This window comes from Cebus imitator, unplaced genomic scaffold (genome assembly GCF_001604975.1).
Source record: "Cebus imitator isolate Cc_AM_T3 unplaced genomic scaffold, Cebus_imitator-1.0 Scaffold42, whole genome shotgun sequence".
Classification (NCBI taxonomy): Eukaryota; Metazoa; Chordata; class Mammalia; order Primates; family Cebidae; genus Cebus; species Cebus imitator.
This window is the reverse complement of record NW_016107357.1, coordinates 11,644,122-11,664,684: the sequence shown is the minus strand read 5'-3', so window position 1 is coordinate 11,664,684 and position 20,563 is coordinate 11,644,122. Positions and strand designations below refer to the sequence as shown.

General features: G+C 41.2%; 1 long non-coding RNA gene and 1 pseudogene across 1 annotated transcript; both read left to right on the top strand.

Moving 5' to 3' along the window:
* Window positions 1–2,000: 2,000 nt before the first annotated feature.
* On the top strand, window positions 2,001–5,246 carry LOC108302641. Its single transcript, XR_001824435.1, has 2 exons — window positions 2,001–2,222; window positions 5,066–5,246. It is a non-coding gene; the product is annotated as an uncharacterized LOC108302641 (long non-coding RNA).
* Window positions 5,247–10,027: 4,781 nt separating this feature from the next.
* Window positions 10,028–10,171, top strand: LOC119470858 (annotated as a pseudogene).
* The last annotated feature ends 10,392 nt before the right edge of the window (window positions 10,172–20,563 follow it).

Genomic DNA, 20,563 nt, shown 5'->3' with positions numbered 1-20,563 from the left:
AAGAGGTATTTACATTATCATAAGAACAGTCAAGATGGCAGGGCTGGGTGAAGGGCTTGTCCTGGGAAGCTCTGCCACCAGGGCGATTAGGGACAATGGCGAACGCAGGCGGGGGAGTGGGAGACATAGGCCAAGGCAAGCAGGACTTCAGACTGTCAGGCTCCAGGCTTGCTGGAGACCTGACAGTTAAAACAACAGCAAGGGAAATTTCTCAGCTCCCTGGTGCAGAACAGAGGTGGGAAAACCCACCTCTGCAAAGATGTAACCATAGACGACACCTTAAACACTTGTGGTGTAGGGCAAACCCCAAAAGTGGGGATCAGCCCAGGAAGCCATGACTCCTTGACTCCACGCAGGAAGGAATTCAAGAGCAAGCCGACAAAGTGAAGTGAAAGCAAGTTTATTAAGAAAGAAAAGCATGGCTGTATCAAGGCAGAGCAACCCTCATAGGCTGCTGGTTAGCTATTTTTATGGTTATTTTTTGATGACGTGATAAAGCTGGGGTGGATTATTCATGAGTTTTCCATGGAAAGGGTGAGGATTTCCCAGAATTGAGGGTTCTTTTCCTTTTAGAACACATCAGGTAATTTCCGGGTATTGCCTTGGCATTTGTAAACTGTTATGGTATTGGTGGGAGTGTCTTTTAGCATGCTAATACATTACGACTAGTGTATCATAAGCTGTGAGGTCACTTTTGTCACCATTTTGGTTTTGGTGGGTTTTGGCCAGCTTCTTTTTTTGTATGTTGTCTTATCAGCAGGGTCCTGTCAAGTTCTGCTGAATTCGTGTCTCACTTGTGGCACAGATTCAAACTATCTAGTTGAAACAACAATCACAACACAGTCAGTGAAAATTTAGCTGCAAGGGACACTGGACAAGTGGCTTCTCAGGCATCTAGCAAAAGTAAGTATAAAACCTTTAGGAAAGAATCTGCCTTAATTCCAGACATCAAAGAATTTCCTCAAATAAATTTCCAAGGAAAACAAGTAGCTCACAGAAAAATATAATAAACATTTAAGGACATAAGTTACCATAAAGTGAACAAGCAGAAATAACAAACACTAGAAACCGACCTGCAAAGACCTTAGATATGCAAGTAAAGAAAAGAGTACAAATCCTAAGTATAGCTCAGTGAATTATCACGAGAGGAATATGTGCATGGAACAGACACAGGTCAGAAAGCAGAATATCAGCAGCGCCCAGGAGTCTCCCGTGCACCCCTTCTGGCCACCCTTTCCTCACCTTTCTCCACAAACTTCATACAATTTCTCTGTTAGCTAGCTATTGCCAGAAAAATGCCATATGACGAACCAGCCCGAAATTCAATGGCTTAAAAGAGCAATCACGTATAACCATAGATGAGCAATCACTTACTGTCATAGATGTGTGAATTAGCAAGAGAGTCAGTGATCGAGGCTAGGGTCAGCCCATTGGCTTTGCTACCCTGGGCCCACCTGTGTGCCTGGTGGTCAGTCTCTCCCTTTACTATTTTACTACAAGGTGATGATGCCTGGAGTCGTGTACCTTGTACAAGTAGACAGGCTGAAGGAAAATCTTTTGTTATTGAACCTAGCTCAAAAGGTTTGACCTCGTTAATCGTTTTCCAGATCAATTATTTTTCTGTATTTTATTTCCTAGGGTTATGTTTTTAGACCCAAACTTGGGGTTCTTCAGTCCTTTTTTTCTGTATTCTCCTTTATTTCCTCTCAATTCAAATTATGGGTATGTCTTTCTTAGCTATCTGAAGAATTATTATCTTTTGTGTCTCTGTTTTCCAGACTTACATATGAATATTCATTTACTAATTCATTCAGTCATTCGTTAATGCATTCACTCAATAGCTATCACGGAATACTTTATATTGGCCAGACATTGGGACAGGATTAACGTGGGTACAGTCTTTGCCCTCAAGAAGTAAGTAAGTCATGATAAGACAATGAGAGAAGTTCTAAATGGAATGTATGTGTAGGTACTAAAAAGACAAAGAGGAAACTGTACCCAACTCTTCTAAGACATGTCAACATGTGCCTTGCTGAAACAGGTGACATTTAAGTCAAATCTCGAAAAAGGAGCAAGCTGAGGTTCATTTCATGACACCAGACTGCCTCTCAAGTGAGAAGAGATTAAAAAATGTCCATCTGATTCTGAAACTGTAAAGATACTAATGACCTTAGCAAGTGAGGTGGGGTGGAGCCAAGTGGAAGAGCTGAATAGCTGTGAAAGTGATGATCGTGGGAAACCATTCACAACTGCTGATTGAGAATGAAAGGAGAGAGATGGGTCATAGCTACTTATGAATGAGACAGGGTTGTGGATTTCTTTATTAAGTTGGGAGGTGGTAGCATTTTAGCAAACGAGGCAGTAGAAAGGAATTAAGAAAATACAGTAACTTCCTCTCTGGTAGAACCCTCTCTCAGTTTCTTCAAAATTACTTACCTACTCTTCATCCCTTCTTTTGGATCTTGTGGTTTCTCTTACTTGGTTCTATTATTTCACTTCATTACTCTTACTTGTTGCCAGTTTCAAAATTATTATATACTCTATGCTTTGCCACTGTCTTCTCAATATAAATCTTAAGATCTAAAAACCCATGAATGCATTAAACTAAGTCAAGCTACATCCAAATCAAAGTACCCTAAGATTTACATATATTTGAGAAGTAAGCTCTTTATTTATGTAAGTATTCTAGCATTCTAAGGAACCAAAGTACCTATGTGCCTGAAGAGTCTTTGGAAGCCTGCCAACCAACACTGAGTCAGCCTCCATCAAGAGAAAAACATGGACCAAAGGCCATGAGAAGACCCCAAATGTGAAACAGTGTCCTAGGCTCCGTCCTTGAGGGTCATATAATATACATCTTGCAAAGCTTAATGTTTTCTGCTAAAATAGGTTTATGGAAGTCCTTTAAAACTTAAAGAATTGAAAGATGAGTCCATTTAGTTGCATAACAAAATGTCAACTGAACACAGAAAATTATTATGCCCTTTGGCCCATCTTGATGCCTGGGCATCAGGGTATCTTTGGAAATTACCTCCACTTTTTGTCAAGGGCATTGTACAACAAAAAGGTAGGGACAGAAAGGAGAAATTTTGATTTTTTTCCTGTGGTTCATAGATCAGTTACAGCTCCACATTTCGAAATGTCAGACCTGCATTTACAAAGGCAATTTTGTTTGTAACTACATGAATAATACATAAACACACAGTTACTGGAAAATATTCTTTTTTTTTTTTAAATTCAGACAGAGTCTCACTCTGTCCCCAGGCTGGAGTGCAGCCACGCAATCTCAGCTCACTGCAAACTCCGCCTCACAGGTTCAAGCAATTCTCAGCCTCCCGAGTACCTGGGATTATAGGTGCCCACCACTACACCCAGCTAATTTTCTTGTATTTTTTAATAGAGATGAGGTTTCACCATCTTGGCCAGGCTGGTCTTGAACTCCTCACCTCGTGATCCACCTGCCTCAGCCTCCTAAAGTGCCAAGATTACAGGTGTGAGCCACTGGAAAGTATTCCAATAATCAAACCTATTGAATAAAATGAGTCCCCTTTGACATAGCAGCCCTACTGTTTCCTCACTTCGGCATACACTTTTCTAGACCTTTTTCTGGACATTTTTGTGCATGGATATGTGTAAATTAAATTTATTTACACATCTACTTTTAAATTTTAAAAAATATTTTGCATGGTAAAATCATTAATTTGCAATTTGAGTTTTTTTTCATTTAATAATGTAGCTTGAAGAGCATACAAATCTCATATTTTTTTTGTATTCACTGAATAATATAATCTGGGTATGTTGCAATTGATTTATTCAGCCCACCATTAGTGGATATTTAGGTGATTTCCAATTTTTTTTTTCCTGTTTAAAAACAGTGCTGAAATGAACATTCTTGGGCATATACCCTTTTGAACATGTGCAAATATGTGTGTAGAATAGATTCCTTTGTTCCTGGTGTCCATCATATACTTCTTGAAGGTGGTGCTCCCTCCCACCTCCTGCCCAGATTCCCTTGGATTCTGGCTGTGTATGTGGCCATCCTTTGACTTCTGTGCGCTTTTTTCCTGATGGCCACACCTGTGGCTCTCTTGGGACTACAGTCCTGAGCCACTTTGCCCACACCAGCAGACAGCCAGAATTGCCTGGGAATTTAGGCTCCTTTTGGGTGGGCCTTAGCTGATGACAGGTAGGACAGGTTATGAAAGTCCAGCTCTTTCCTTTGAGTTGGGACATACTTGGAGGTGCGTGTGCATTTCAAAGCTCCTCTGAACCATCAAGCTAAAGCTGGGATTTTGCCTAAAAGTACACTCTCCCTTGACTTCTCTTCCCTTTCTGGCTGCCCCACTCATTCATCAGCACTTCCATAACATATCACTTGCATATGAATCCTTGACTCAAGGTCTGCTTTTTTTTTTTTTTTTGAGACGGAGTTTCACTCATGTTACCCAGGCTGGAGTGCAATGGCGCGATCTTGGCTCACCGCAACCTCCGCCTCCTGGTTCAGGCAATTCTCCTGCCTCAGCCTCCTGAGTAGCTGGGATTACAGGCACGCACCACCAAGCCCAGCTAATTTTTTGTATTTTTAGTAGAGACGGGGTTTCACCATGTTGACCAGGATGGTCTCGATCTCTTGACCTCGTGATCCACCCGCCTCGGCCTCCCAAAGTGCTGGGATTACAGGCTTGAGCCACCGCGCCCGGCCCAAGGTCTGCTTTTGGTGCAACCAAGTCAAGAACCTCCCTGTACTGAACAAACTTAGTACAGAGTTTGCTCCAGAGAAAGCACTGTCCTTAAAGATTGCCCCTGTCTCCCTCTTCGGAGTTGTATTTGTTCTACCAACTGTGATGGTTCATTTTATCCAACAACTTGACTGAGCCAGAGGATGCCCAGATAGCTGTCTAAACGTTATTTCTGGAAGAGGTTAGCATTTGAGTTGATGAACTGAGAAAAGCAGACAGCATCATCTAAACCATTGAGAGTCTCAGTAGAACAAAAAGATAGAAGCAGGTTGAATTAATTCTGCCTGACTGCTTGGGCTGGAACATCTATTTTCTCCTGTGCTCAGCTCTCCTGGTTCTCAGGCTTTTAGAACTGGAATGGAATCTATGTCACCAGGTCTCTGGCTTTTAGGCCTTCAAAACACATGACTGGCTTTCCTAGGTCTCCAGCTTGCAGACAGCAGATCATGGAACTTCTCAGTCTCCATAATTGCATGAGCCAATATGTTATAAAAATCTCTTTTTATATATCTTCTACTGGTGGTGTTTCTCTGGAGAATCTTGACTAATACACTTACAGTTTAGGATGGAGTTGGATGGTTCTAAGGCTTCTTTAGCCTGTTAAGAGCCTACTGCTGTAGAGCCCTTAGGGAGTGGGGCAAGATGGTAGAAGGAAAGGGCAGACAGCAAGTGTCTGGCACCATATCCAGGCAAGAGCCCTGCTGCTTATGTCCCCAAGCTGCCAGTCTTCCAAGCTTCTACCTTTGGCTTCAGTTAGAGGCAGATGGAGGATGTCTAGACAACAAATGAGTTCTGGAGATAAAAAAGGGAGAGCCACTGGTCAATGAGGCCAGTAAGAACAAAGCTCCTTTCTTTTCCTTTCTCTGGTTTGCAGGTGGAAGGCAGCCTCTGCTCAATGTTAACTGAATCTTGAATGCAGGCCTTCCTATCCAACCATCTGCAATGTGATTGGGTTGCTGCTGTGAGGGAAGCTGCTCACTTTCCCTTGGTTTGCCTCACTTCCTGGCGCAGTGCCTCTCCACATCCTAATAAGAATGTGAAGGAGGTGTTTGCCTGCTGCTTTCTGCCAGCTCAGTGCTGCTGCAGTAGAGCGGGATCTTGGACCCAGATCTTCCGTCCTCCATTGCAACCCTCTTGGTAGTACTTATCATCACCCCATGGTTGAAAGTAGAGCTGAAGAAACCCATTCTACACACACTTGAATGTGTTCAACAGGGTATCTACACAAGAATGCTCACTTTGGCAATGCTCTGATCCTGAAGATGTGGCTGTGCTTCTAGTTTCATGGCCAGGACCAATTATGCAATAAAGTTTAGCCACCCATGATGATAACTGAGTGCAGATCAGGGGCAGCTGATGATGAGTAGACGGAATGAGGAAAGAAAGGAATGTATAAAATTGGCTACAGGATAAAATCAAAGTCACACTGGGGAAGTTTGGAGAGAGAACATAGCCCGCTTCCATTCCATTTCTATGATGACTTCTGGCAAATTTCTGGAACAATTGCTGGAGAGCACAGTAAAACTGAAGCCCCACCCGGATAAACTAAAAGGTGGAGAAAGGATCATGACAATCATGGTGGGGATTCTCCTACTCTGTCCTAAATTCTCATTTGACCTATAGATATTATCTTGAAAACGACTTGTTTTAATTTACTTAATGTTCAGTTTTAGTAGCTAAGCTGTTTATTTGTATAGTTACCTTCCCATCCTCTGCCCTCTACATTCTAGAATAGGACACGTTGTCCACGTAAAATTTTAAACTTTAAAACCTGGGCAGCCCCTGACCAGTTGGAACCCTTAGGCTCTGTCCACTCAACCCATGACCTCCACCTATCTTCCTCTAAACTGTAACATGGAATAACTATTATATCTTCAAAGCACAGATCTTTTGAAGATTATGATGCTGCAACTGAAACTTATGAAGCCTACCAAGCACGCCTAAAAGTTGTCAATTTCTTAAAGAGATTTCCAAGTTAAAACTAAAAAAGAATATCCATTAATACGAGACTGACTTTTTAAATTTTTATTTTGTTTTTAGAAATGGGGTCTTGCTTGTGGCCCGGTGCAGAGTACAGTGATGCAATCATAGCTCACTGAAGCCTTAAACTCCTGGGTTCAAGTGGTCCTCCCATCTCAAGGCTGACTTTTTAATCACAGAAATGTTAAGAACGCACCTAAATCTTTTCGTATTTTTTCCATAATCCACGTCTTCAGCTCACAAAAAGGTCCTCACATAAAATAATTTGAAATGCCATATCCTGACATTGCTTCCAAAGGTTTGAATGTCAAATAGATCAAAAGTGGGTTAAAATGTATTTAAAGAATAAGGTATGTGATCTTGGGAAAGAGTTTAGGACAGGCTGGCATACATTAAGAATATGAAGACATGGAATATATTAATGTGTGAAGATACTCTCACATTTTTTATCTATAGACTCAATGACCTCAGCAATATTAGCCTGCTTGCATGGGTCAGATTGGAAGCACATGTAAGTCTGTGTTAAATGCAGGTTTTAAAGCTCTTGCATATCCATAGATGAAAGGTATGCTATAAGTAACATTATTACGTAGGTAAATTGTATACTTTTTGCAATATTTAAATGATTCAGGAGAGTGGCTTTGTAATGGAAAGCACCATTATGCAGAATTGTGCCCAGGGAAGGTAATTGCAGCCACGTTGCTATGGTCTGAAGGAGAATGAATGAGCATTCATCCGTGAACCTCCTTTTCCATCCTGGCACCCTCAGTGCCTTGATGTGGACAATTAAACTATCACTTTCTTTTCTTGCACCAGTTCTAACATTCAGGAATTGTAACAGTATCCTCCCTTTATTTAAACAGATATTTGAAAACCAAGTTGTCTGAATTTATGAGTTTATTAATAATTATAATCCATATGAGAGTACTGAGGGAATTCTTTTATTTAAAAAACAAGTGGTAGTAACTGGAGGCAGTGGCTCACACCTGAAGTCCCAGCTGCTTGGGAGGCGGACAGGGGTGGATCCTTTGAGCCCAGGGGTTTGAGTCCAACCTGGGCAACATAGTGAGACTCTGTCTTTCTGAAACAAAACAAAACAAACCCCATGGTGTGATATAAATATTTGATATCCTTTTTGATAACAGTTGTATTGTTATTTCCCTTAAATCTAGTGAATCTGATTAAGAGAGATTTAAAGCAAATATGAGCAAGAAAGGGGAAACCTAGATGAACGCAATTATTATTGAAGACGGCAGTTCTGGTAAGGAGAGGGGTAGGGGTATTCAGTGTTCATATGAGCATGCAGTCAGGAAGGGAGCTAGACATGAGATGTGACCTTCGACATTTATACTCCATTGTGTAGAATATGCAGAGTAAATAAAGTGAATCTGAGTTATAAGCTAGAATAGGAAATAGATTTGGAAAATATTGCTTAAAATGGAACACAGGGATGGAGAAGCTTGTTCTATTCAAAAGAAACAGACAGTTAAGCAGCAAGGCTGGGGTCTATAATATGTCTGGTTATCCACAAACCTGTCAGCAGAAATCTTGGTGGAGCATAGCAGTAAGGATTGAAGAAACAAGTTGAAACAACACCCTTGTGGGCATATGCTACAGGCCACCTGATCTGTTAGAGGAAATAGGTAATAAGGTTCCAATGCAAATATTTTATAGCTCACTATCCATTAGCTGAAATTACAATATCCAGAAAACTCTAAAAGGTGTTTGTTTTTTTTTTAAATAAATCATTTGGCAGCAAAATTTGACCTGATATGAAACTATTTAGAGTCTTTTTTGTTGGTGATGGTGCTTGTTTCTGTAACTTTTAATTAAACGAAGTGCACACATATGGGAGAAGACATTAGGAAATACAGATAGGAGTAGAAAATGAAAATCACCTATGGTTCCACTATTCAGTTATAAAGACGACTCATGCTTTGGTGTGTCTCCTGCCAGACTTTCATAGTTTTTCACCTACCTACTTACCTGCCCACCGACCTACTTACCCGCACACTGACCTACTTACCTGCACACCTAGCTGCCTACTGATATGGCTACCATCCATCTAGCATCTCTAATACCTATACAATATGTAGCTATTTTTACAAAAGCCAAGATGTACCATTGTATACAGCACATTGTTTTATGAACTGCTTTCTTTTTCATTAAGCAACGGATCACAAACAGCTTTTTGTGAAATTTACTGCAGATTTTTTTCATCATATAAAAATGATGCATTTACGGGAATATACCTTATTTATGTACCAAACCCAATTTTATAACATTTCATATTTTTGTTTTTTCACTATCAAAAGCCATGTTGTGATGAACATGCTAATAACTAGATCTATGCAAATAATTGTAATCACTTCCTTAGTGTGAACTTCCAGCTGTACAACTGCAAGTCAAAAGATATTTTGCTAAGTATTTTATAAATTTGCCAAATAGCATTCCGAAAAGTTTGTACTAACATGTAATCACCCCTCCAATATGTTATCACACTCCCAATATGCTAAAATGCTCATTTTCCTGCAATCTTCAACACTGAGTAACAAAGTTAAAAATCTCTGCCAACCACTTAGGTGGAAAATGGTATTTAAATATTTCAGTTTCGATATCTTTGATGACTAGAGAAATTGAGCACTTCTTCATGAATTAATCAGCCAATTGTATTTTTTAAATAAATCTTTTTATTGAGGCAAAACGCAAGTAAAGAAAAGAGTACAAATCCTAAGTATAGCTCAGTGAATTATCACGAGAGGAATATGTGCATGGAACAGACACAGGTCAGAAAGTAGAATATCAGCAGCGCCCAGGAGTCTCCCGTGCACCCCTTCTGGCCACCCTTTCCTCACCATTCTCCCCAACCTTCAAACAATTTCTCTGTTAGCTAGCTATTGCCAGAAAAATGCCATATGACAAACCAGCCCGAAACGCAATGGCTTAAAAGAGCAATCACTTATAACCATAGATGAGCAATCACTTACTGTCATAGATGTGTGAGTTAGCAAGAGAGTCAGTGATCGAGGCTGGGCTCATCCCATAGGCTTTGCTACCCTGGGCTCACCTGTGTGCCTGGTGGTCAGCTGATCTAGACGGGGCTTAGCTGGGCCACTATCCTGACATGTAACATGAGTTAAGCTCCACTTCTGTTAGGATTTTATATAAATGAACTCATACAGTATTTTTCTACATCTGGTTAATTTCACTCAATATTATTTTTTAAGTTTTGTCCAATGTGTTCAGGAGTATGTTTTGTACCAGCTCACAAGAGTTGATTGTTACATTTTCAGAAATTTTGAAATTTATCTATTACCTGGTGGGGGAGATACCATGATCACGAAGGTGGTTTTCCCAGGGCGAGGCTTATCCATTGCACTCCGGATATACTGACCCCTGCGATTTCCCCAAATGTTTGTGGTAGTGGGGGACTGTATTCACGTTTTCCCCTGGTGTTAAAAAAAAAAAAGTAAAATTAAAAAAAAGAAAAAGAAATGTATTTGTTAAACATAATTATTAGAAAAATTATATTATAAATATATAATTAAATCACAATAAAAAACACAGGTAATAAATACTCAAATGGATTATTTTCTATTTATTGAACTACATTTTACTATGACCTCTGCTTTTGAGGATGTTTCTACCTATTGTAATTGCGTGGAATATTATATGATGACATGCTATTGTGTGTTTCTTCCTGACCTTGTTTACAAGCACGTCACCATGATAGCTTAAAATTGGCCACAGTAGGAATATTGACATCATAGAAATCGGCAAATGCTGTAAATAAAAAGGGCTAGATTTACTGATTTTTTTGATTGTCTAGACTTAAGAAAGTGGTGAGAAAATTGGCCATTACGCTAAAGTACACAAAAAAAATGAGGAATTATTCATCCAGGATTCAAAACTATTATCCAGTTCAAGATGATAGTTTGACAAATGAGAGAAGTTTTTCTCTTTTTGCTGAAGTCATTGACAAATGAGAGAAGCTTTTTTTTTCCTTGGGTTTTATTTTGGTTTTTTTTTTTGAGATGAAGTCTTGCTCTTTTGCCCAGGCTAGAGTGTGGTGGCAGAATCTCAGGTCACTGCAACCTCTGTGCCTCCCAGGCTCAAGCAATTCTCCTGCCTCAGTCTCCCGAGTATCTGGGATTACAGGCGCCCGCTACCATGCCTGGCTAATTTTTGTATTTTTAGTAGAGACAGGGTTTCGCCATGTTGGCCAGTCTGGTCTTGAACTCCTGACCTCAGGTGATCCAACTGCCTCGGCTTCCCAAAGTGCTAGTATTACAGGCATGAGCCACCATGCCTGGCCAACAAATGAGAGAATTTTTGACATAAATCTTTATTGTCTTTTGTTTTAATCTTCAACATAAATAAAACTATCAACTAACATTCATGACAGAACTACAGGTTCAAGAGTTTGGCAAAAATGAACAAAATTGATTGAGAATCAATTGGCAATATGGAATTTACAAGAAGAAGTATTACATATTTTATTTTTTATAAATGTGTCATACCTCCTTTATATTAGTAACATTTATAATGAGCATATATATGTGCATACATGTGTTTACGCAAACATATATGTATGTATATAATCTCCACCCAGAGACAGTCATTAAAAATTTGTGTACATCACTAGATTCATCCACATTGTATATTGTTGTGTGCAAGAGTAGTTATTCATTTATATTACTATATGGTATTCTATTGAATGATTATACTACAATATATTTATTCATTTGACTGTGAATGAAGTTTGGATGATTTACAGTTTTGTATTTAACAAATAATGCTCTTGAAACACTCTTCAGAATGTATTTCAGTACATATATGTACTCATTTCAGCTAGATACTGTATTAGTTACCTATTGCTGCTATAACAAATTACTGCAAATTTAGTGGCTGAGAACAATACAAATTAATTATAATTCTGGAGGCCAGAAGTCCAAAAATGGGTCTCATTGGGCTGAAATCAAGATGTTGACATGACTGCCTTCCCTCTGGAGATTCTGGGGAGGATTTGTTCCTGTGCTTTTTCCACCTGCTAGAGGCTGCTCACATTCCATGACTTGTGGCCCATTTCAGAAAGCAGTGGCATCACTCTAAATCTTGCTTCCATTGTCATCTGGCCGTCTCTCACACTGACTCTCCTGCCTTCCTCTTTGCCTTATAAGGAACTGCGTGATCACATTTAGAGTCCAGGAGAATCATCCAGGATAATCTGCCTGTCTCTTGATCCTCTTCCTAATCAGGTCTGCAAAGTCCATTTTGCCAGGTAAGGTGAACATATATTCATAAGTGCGGGGGTTAGGATGTTAAAATCATTGAGAATCATTTTTCTGCCTACCACAGATACATACTTTAAAATTGAATTGCTGGGTCATGATCATTCACACGTTCAGCTTTAGAAAATATTGCCCAATAGTTTTTCCAAGTTGTGTCAACTTAGCTTCCCACAAGCCACAGATGAATATTTTGGTTACTCCACTTTTTCACTTGGTAGTGTCAGTCTTCTTAATTTCAGCCATTTTGGTGGGTTTGCTGTAGGAATTCACTGCGATTTTAATTTGCATTTTTCTGATTACTATGCACATTTTGATAGGCCTGTTAACTATTTGAAAGTCCTCTATTGTGAAGTTCCTATTTAGGCCTTTTATTCATTTTTGTTAAAATAAATAAGGGTATTTGAGCTTCTCTTTTTGGTATCAGAACTTTAAATATGTATGTATATATATATATACACACACACACACACACACACACACACACACATATATATATATATATATATATATATTCTGGATACAATCTTTTTATCAGTTGTATCACAAATATTTTCTCCCTCTCTGTATATTATATTTTCTATTATCTTTATCATCTTTTTTTGATGAACGGAAGTTCTAATTTAATGTGATATGGTTTGTCAGTCTTTTTCTTTATGGTTCATGTTTACGATGTTCTAAGAAATCTTTGCCACATCAATGTCTTGAAATTGCTTTCCATGTTATCCTCTGATAGCCTTCTTGTTTTCCTTTCCACATTACATCTATAGTCTGTGTAAGATTTAGTTTTTATTTAGTTTTTATTTTTTTGAGATGGAGTCTTGCTCTGTTGCCTAGGCTGGAGTGCAATGGCGCGATCTCGACTCACTGCAACCTCTGCCTCCTGGGTTCAAGTGATTCTCCTGCCTCAGCCTCCCAAGTAGCTGGGACTACAGGCACACACCACCACAGCCAGCTAATTTTTGTATTTTTAGTAGAGACGAGTTTTCACCATATTGGCCAGGCTGGTCTCAAACTCCTGACCTTGTGATATACCCGCCTAGGCCTCCCAAAGTGCTGGGATCACAGGTGTCAGCCACCACGCCCAGCCTGAAATTGATGTTTTTTTATGTGGTGTGATTTACTTTCTTTTTTTTACCATTTGGATTGCAACCAGCCCAACACCATACTGAAAAAAACCATACCTTCCTCTAATACTTGCATTATTGCATGTCTTCACATTTAATTGAGTAATAAAAATTGAGTGATAATTTGAGGCATTGAATAATGTTATCTTCTCCCAGAAAGAACTAGCTTTTGTTTCTGCAGACAGTTTGGGGCAGATGGTAGCAATCAGGGATTGAAATGATTGGTTGCTGGATGTCTTCAATCTCATGAAGGAAAGTTTATTTCCAGTTTGCCCTTCCTTCAATGGTATACCCTTTTGGGGGTCCCAGCTGCAAGCCTTAGGATTTATTGGGGCCTCTCCTCCTTGGTGAGTTTTAATATTTTCTCCCTGCCCTATAGGAGTGCTGATAGTTTTACTCACTTTCTCAGACTTTCAGCTGCTTTTTCTTTCAGCTTCTCAGCCTCTTAGGTGCAGCTTTAGAATCAGGAAATGACTCCAGGTGAAAAGCAGTGCCATATGTCAGCTCACTCAAAAAACACTGTGGGCCGGGGGTGGTGGCTCACGCCTGTAATCCCAGCACTTTGGGAGGCTGAGGTGGGCAGATTGCCTGAGGTATGGAGTTCGAGACCAACCTGGCCAACATGGCAAAACCCTGTCTCTACTAAAAATACAAAAATCAGCCAGGCATGGTGACAAATGCCTGTAATCCCAGCTACTCAGGAGGCTGAGGCATGAGAATCACTTGAGCCCGGGAAGTGGAGGTTGCAGTGAGCCAAGATTGTGCCACTGCACTCCAGCCTGGGTGACAGAGCAAGACTCTGTCTCAAAAAAAAAAAAAAAGTGACACTGTGGCCCACCAGTCAATTCAGAGGGTAATGGTGGTCAGGTGATGAATGGAGTCTAACTCACAGTGCCCCCCCCCACCCCCCGTGGCTATTTCTCCAGTTCTTGAGTACTTGGTAGCAAGGGACATGCTAGTAGGAAATGCTGAGTTGAAGCCCCTGGAATATCTTTTTCCTACCAAAATAGTAAAACAGAAACAGTACTGCACTCCTGGGGGAACTGCAGAGATTGATGCCACCATCGAAGACTTGAAAGAAATGGAAGGGCACTGTCTATCATGCCCCCATTTAACGTAACTGTTTGGCCTGTGCAGAGCCAAATGGATCCTGGAGGATGACTGTGAACCATCTTAGACTAAATCAAGCTATGATACACTGCTTGAAGCTGCTGTCCCCAGGCAGTGTCTTTACTGGGGCAAATCAACACAGCTCCTGGTACTTGGTATGATGCCACCAACCTGGCTGATGCCCTTTCTCCATACCAATATTCAAGGGCTACCAGAGCAGTTTGCTTTTACCTGTCTGGTCCAATGGTATATCTTCACGGTGCTGCCTCAGAGCAACAGCAACTCCCCCACTCTCTGCCATCATGTAGTCTGCAGAGATCTTGATCATCTTGACATTCCACAAAACATCCCACTGGGTCCATCACACTGATGACACTATGCTGGTTGGCTAAAGTGATTCATCTCAATTGCCCGGGTCGATTGGGCTGCTGCTATACAGTGAGGCAAGGAGGACCGTGTCTGGAACCCAAGGGAGGCCACCAAGCCATCTCTTAGTACTCCTCTGTGCAGCAGTAGAAATTAATGGACAACTAGGTAACAACAACAGCAAAACAAAAGCAGCACAGCTGGGGACTCAGACCCTTGATGAATGAAAGTTTGTCATTCTACCAGGTAGAAAATCCTGGGTTGCTGAGATTTGGGCCAAGAGGACAAGAAAGTTAGACTGGACCACTGAAGAAAGAAACAACAGATACCAACCACGAGCTCATGACCAACTACACAAGTGAGGACCGCAGAAGCTTTGCATATTTTTTCTTTGCTTTCTGTATGCGTGTGTTTACTGACATATACAAACCATTTTTAAAATCTCCTTCCTATTTTAAATTTTTATCCAAGTTGTTGGAGGTCAACTTTACAGTTTAGTTGTTAGGTAATAGAATATTCCATGGGACCATGACTACATTTGAAAAGGCAGTGATGAATATGGTCATTGGGTTTTGCACGTTTGGGGATTTTGCGTCTTTGGGGCATTTTGCTTCTTTTTATCTTGGGGAAAGGTGATAGCTCCTCCCTTGTAAGGAGGAGAGCCATGACTTGTTAGGTAGAAACACTGAGCCGTTTGGTTTTGTATGACAGTCAAATGTGTGTCAAAGAGTGCATATGAAAGCTGGGTAGTTGAAGGGGTAGTCTGTGCCAGGGGTCCATTTATGGCCTATCAGCTCTAAAATCACCCTTCAGTACCTGCTGTGCAATCATAAACTCCTTTCAGGCTTGCCTCTTTCATAGCGAACATGATGTTAAGCTTCATCAGCAGAGGGCAGTGGAGGGGCACTTAGGGAGAGTCCTTTCTGGCTGCAGTAGCTGTGCTTCGCCTTTCCTGCCCCTACCGCTCTGACCATTCTGTGTGTTCTGTTTGGAGACATCGATGGTGCTCTACTCCAGCCACATGCCCGGAGCATGAGCCTCTTAAGGCTTTGCTGTCCTGGTTGAGGCCACGTTGCTGTGCCCCTATCCTCCACCCCCTGCCCAGCCCCGGCAGACACTGTGCCTCAGGCCTTTGACTGCAGTCTGGCCTCTGCTCCCTCTGCATGCTCCCACGAGCGTTGGCTGGCTCACACTCAAGAGGCTGGTTTCCTGCTTACCAGGTGACTGTGGACAAGCTCAGGCCCCAGCAGCCCGGAAACTCCCTTGCCATTTGGAAGTCTGCAACTGTACCTTCTTAGCAAGGATGCAGCCTGGGGAAGAAGCTGCCCTCTAGGCGGCCCCTCCTTAGGGTCCTTCCCTCAACCCTCAGGTACCTGTTTTTCTTTTCTTTACATATTTATAGTTATTCTCCTATAATACTTTAATAATTGTTTATATTAAGCTTCCCCTTTTTCTGTCTCCTAACTGGACCCACACTGATATGCAAGATGACAATGAAAAGAAGCCCCAGAATGTCAGCTCAGCAACTCGCCTGTCCATCAATCAGTTCCAATTAGAACATAAAGCCAGACGGCTCCAAGAGGGGATGTCTCTGGAACAAAATGACAACTGATAGCTTTTCTTATCTCATCGAAAGGTTAACTGAAAGGCTGCAGAGGGCCTGGGAAAAATTCTCTACACCTACATAGAATCATAAGAAAATTAAAATTTACTTGAGCGCATGATAAATTATATTGAGAACCTATGGAGAAGATGGGAAGAACTGGCTAGAGGCACATAAATGCCTAAAAAGAGGAAAGTGATTTAAGCACTTAAATTTCAGCAATGATTACATCCAGAATTAGCAATTAATTATGAAAGAAAGGAACCATAATATATTAAATGTATAACTAATAATATTTATAAAGACAATTAAAATGATTTAACCAAAATTACCATAAACCTGTGATTGAAAGGTGGAGGCTAGCAAACAGCAGGTGGGGATAGGGTGATATAAGAAGCTAAATAACTGTTCAGTTGCAAATGATATTGGAAGAAAAGGGGGCATTAGTAAAGAAAAAGTCTGCCTGTCCAGAAAGCATAGCACTGTTAATGGGTACAAAATTATAGTTACAATTAATAAAATCTAGTATCCTGTCAGGTGTGGTGGCTCACACCTGTAATCCCAGCACTTTGAGAGGCCGAGGTGGGAGAATCATTTGAGGTCAGGAGTTCAAGACCAGCCTGGCCAACATGGTGAAATCCCATCACTACTAAAAATACAAATATTAGCCAGGCAGTATGGTGCATGCCTGTAATCCCCGCTACTTGGGAGGTTGAGGCAGGAGAATCACGTGAGCCTGGGAGGTGAAGGTTTCAGTGAGCCAAGATTGGGCCACTGCACCCCAGTCTGGGCAAGAGAGTGAGACCCTAACTCAAAAAAAATACTTAGTTATTTTCCATAACTAAGTATTCCATAGCACAAGTATTCCATAGCACTTAGTATTCCACAACAATAATTTATTGTACATTTTAAAAGAACTAAAAGAGTATAATTGGAACGTTTGTAACGCAAAGAAAAGATACATGTTTGAGGTGATGAACACCCCATTTACCTTGATGTGATTATTACAAGTTGTACACCTGTATCAAAATATCTCAGGTAACCCATACATGTGTATACATATATATGTGTGTGTATATGTATGGGTGTGTATATTTATATATACCTACTATGTACCAACAAAAATTAAAGCACATTCAAAGAAAGAAAGCATATCACCAAGATACACCAATGATGGATACAAGGCCAAGGCCATGCAGAAACAGAACAGAACAGTCCAGATACATAAGAAAAACAGCCACTGGATTTTTCACGGCAAAAGGCCACTGGGAGCTAAGACTTGCAAAAAAAAAAAAAAAGCTGACTTTCAAAGTTTGTTTTGTTTAACAACTTCAGCATTAGATGATCAGTTCTTCATCTGAGAGCCACCATTCAGGAGGACGTTTGATGTGGAGAAGTCATGGAAAGTTGGAAAATGTGCAAACTAGCAAAGACAACACAGAAGAACACCACTCCCCCACTGGCAGGCAAAGGGGCCTTCGGCTATACAAAGTTTAAGTCTGTGTTGCTGAAGCTTCCACGTGCATGCAGATGACATGGGGTCCTGTTAAAATGCGGATTCAGAGTCAGCAAGTCTGGGATGGAGCCCGAGCTTCTGGATTTTTAACAGTTCCCAGATGGTGCTGATCACTGCTGTTGGTCTGCTACTCTGAGTCTAAGAGTCTAAGTGACTGTAGATCTGCAACGCAACCTATCATTAAAAAAAAAAAAGATATGGTGAGTTGACTGAGACAGGACAGGGTATGGGAAACACAGGTGTATACATAACATTACAAACCAAAAGTGTCTGAGACGGGTCTCAATCAATTGATAAGTTTATTTTGACAATGCTAAAAACACACCCAGAAAAAAGGATTACAAATCTGCAGAAACGACCGTGTTCCATGCCTTTTTCCAAAGATGGTTTTGAGGGCTTCACTAATTAAAGGGGACAAGCAGGTGGAAGGGGGAAGAAGGAGGATATGGTCACAGTATGAAACCCACACGTTGCAAGAGAAAGAGAGCAGGTAAGGGAACAGTCAGTTATTTGTTAGTCTTGTGCTCAGTAAGTTGGCACTTTGTAGAAGATAAGGTGAACATAGAGTAGCTATCTGTAGGGATATTTAACTTTTTATCTGTAGCTATCTGCTTAGGAACAAAGGCAAAGGCAGCTTCTTGCATGATTCAGCTTTCAGCTTATTTCTTTTCCTTCTGTCAAAGTGAATTGGGGTCCTGAGATTTTATATTTCCTTCCCAACATGGGGCTGCTTGTCTCTAAGTGCTAAAGGAATGGTTGGCTCATATGTGCATGAACAGTAAAGAACTCCTACTTAGAAGTGGAAGACATGGGAGAAAGCTAAGAAACTTCACGGTGTCTTAGAAAGTTCTTGACATCAAGGAGATGCACAAGAAACCACATAGATGAGAACATCCCCCACCCCTACTGCCATGAGCAGTGTTATGGGTGGTGACAACCAGCCCCGGTCTAAGAACCAGTGACTTAGAAAATTCTGTTTTCCATGTGGTTGGCATTGATAGGTAGATCTGGAAAGTGGACCAAGAATTTGGCAATTTTTCATGACCTGCTTAAGAACTGTGTAAAGAAATATGGATTAGATGCTTATTTACAATTAAGTGGAGTAGTCACTGGTTTAATAACCAAACCCAAAGAGTATTGATTAATTGACTGATGTCCACTTAAAGGAAGGTTTCTAGGACCCTATGTACAGCTCTTTCATGTTCAAGTATGGTCCGTGATTGTCAGGTCTATTCTGCAAGTGGCAGAAAGACCAAATCAAACAGCCTTAAACAAAAAGAGAATGTATCTGTTTATTAAAGTCCAGAGTTTGGGTACATTTCAGACAGGTTGGAATGAACCATGTTCAAGTATGATCCCTGATTAGAGTGAACCTTGGGATATGAAAGATGTACATCAGATCTCTTCTGCAAGTGGCGGAAAGACCAACTCAAACAGCCTTAAACAAAAAGAGAATGTATCTGCTTATTAAAGTCCATAGCTTGGGTGGGTTTCATGCAGGTTGGGTACTCAAACTGGGTCCTGCTCTCCACAAATAAACAGAGAGCTGCAGAGTGATGGGTGTGGATGTTGTAAAGAAGGATATATAGAAACAGTCAGGGTACAAAAGGAGGAGGGGTCAGATCCACTTGGGAAGAAGCAGGAAGGAAAAACGTCATAGAAAAGCCTTTACTGAGTCTTGGGACATAAGAAGACAGTCCTTAAGAAGCCAGGTGATCCAGGCATGGTGGCTCCTGCCTGTAATCTCAGCACATTGGGAGGCTGAGACAGGAGAATCGCTTGAGCCCAGGAGTTCAAGATCAGCCTGGGCAACATGACAAGACCCCATATCCTCAAAAAAATAAAAAATTAGCCTGGCATGATGGTGTACCTGTAGTCCCAGCTACTTGGGAAGCTGAAGCCAGAGCATCACTTGTGTCTATGAGGTTGAGGCTGCAATCAGCCACGTTTGTACCACTGCACTCTGGGCAACAAAGCAAGACCCTGTCTCAGAAAGAAGAAGAAGAGGAAGAAGAAGGAGGAGGAGGGGGAGGAGGAGGAGGAGAAAGGGGAGGAGGAGGAGAGGCAGCCAGGAGGCACCTGTGCATGGTAATTACATACTCACATATGCATGTATATCTCTGAGTTATTTTTCAGGAAGCCAGCCCCCACTAAATGGATCTGCTGGCACACACATATCAGATAAGGGGAAACAGAAATGAATTCTGGCCACCATTCGTTGTTCTACATTTCTTACAGGGCCTGGGAGAGGCCATGCCCATAAGTCAGAGCTAATATTCTTTTCACTGCTCCTGCATGTTTGGACAAAGCATCACCTCCCGAACTAATCACAAGTCAGAAAAATCTGTCAGTCCACCTATGACCTGTGAGCACCCCCCTCCTTTGAGATGTCCCGCCATTTTAGATCATACCAATCTGTAACACCCATGTATAGATTTATGACATTACCTGCCACCTCTGCCTCCTCCCCTTTAAAAACTCTTACCTGTAAGCCATCTGGGAGTTTGGGTCTTAAGCATGAGCTGCCTGATTCTCCTTGCCTGGCACCCAGCAATAAATGCCTCATGTTCTCTCACTGCTATCCCAATATCAGTGTTGGGCTTTGTCATGCTGGGCAAGTGGACCCCAGTTCAGTTCAAAAACATCTCGAGCTGGAAGAAGGGCCCGAGATGGAGAAGCCCTGGTGCTACAGAGCAGAGATCAAGAGTAATAGTCAGAGAGAGTACCGGCCCAGCCGAGAGCTGTGGGCAATGCAGGACAGTTCTCTGGGTGGCCTTGGACCAACACAGTTCTCTCCCTTTTCTTGCCTGTAGTCCACAGGGATAACTGTATGA